Raw genomic sequence first — 772 nt, forward strand, 5'->3', positions numbered from 1 at the left:
AATATCATACATAAAAAATTGATCCATTTTTAAAAGTGAGGGTCTGTTCACAACCGTAGATCTCACATAAAAAAAAACTTGTGTATCACATGAAATTAAATTACTTGTTTACAACTGGCTAATCGATTGGTAAAACAAACAGTGTTGTAATAATAGGTAGTTAAAGACAATAATGTCCTATCATGTTCTAATCATCTAAGTGATGATGGAAAAAATTAATGGCCCGTGAAAAAGAGAAGCGCGCGAACGTTTCGTTTGAACGCCACCACCCTGTTGCACCCTGTTAACCGTGTTAATTCTAGCGCGTGCCCCCTGATCGCTGGTGCTGATCCCTCGACCGTTTTCGACCGCCAGCCTCGACCTCGCCACCGTAACAGTCGTCAGTTCGAGACACGCGTGCCGCGTGGAACGACAGGAAGTTTTATGAACGTGATCGTGCGAGACCGATTCGTGGTGACATAACTTATGTGAGGCTGCAGATGTTTCTTTAACGACGATTTTAATAATTTAACTAGAGATTTTTACGCAAATATAATATCTGGTGAACGTTTTAAAAAATCGGTTCTGTGTAAGGGAAAATTTTATCCAGCGGAGATGACGAGTGCCTGGCAAATCAATGCAATGGCACTTTTTAAAATAATGATATGAAAGGTAACATCTTTTTTATGTCGTATAAAAGAACAACTTGTGTCTTCAATTCAATAGAATTTTAATATTAATATATTTTAATTCATTCAAATGAGAAAATTCAAATTAAGAAATATTAATTTGT

The 772-nt window shown here is 36.8% G+C and overlaps 1 protein-coding gene across 6 annotated transcripts in view; it reads left to right on the top strand.

Moving 5' to 3' along the window:
• Positions 1–407: 407 nt before the first annotated feature.
• Tre1 (Trapped in endoderm 1) overlaps positions 408–772 on the top strand; it is a 9,208-nt gene continuing 8,843 nt past the window's right edge. For all 6 annotated transcript variants that reach the window (XM_026819749.1, XM_026819751.1, XM_026819752.1 and 3 more), the window contains exon 1: positions 408–651. The gene's annotated coding sequence lies outside the window, so the exon portion shown is untranslated. The remainder of the gene's footprint in view (positions 652–772) is intronic.

The sequence above is a fragment of the Ceratina calcarata genome, unplaced genomic scaffold, assembly GCF_001652005.2.
Source record: "Ceratina calcarata isolate Rehan_Ccalc_2016 unplaced genomic scaffold, ASM165200v1 scaffold16.2, whole genome shotgun sequence".
NCBI lineage: Eukaryota > Metazoa > Arthropoda > Insecta > Hymenoptera > Apidae > Ceratina > Ceratina calcarata.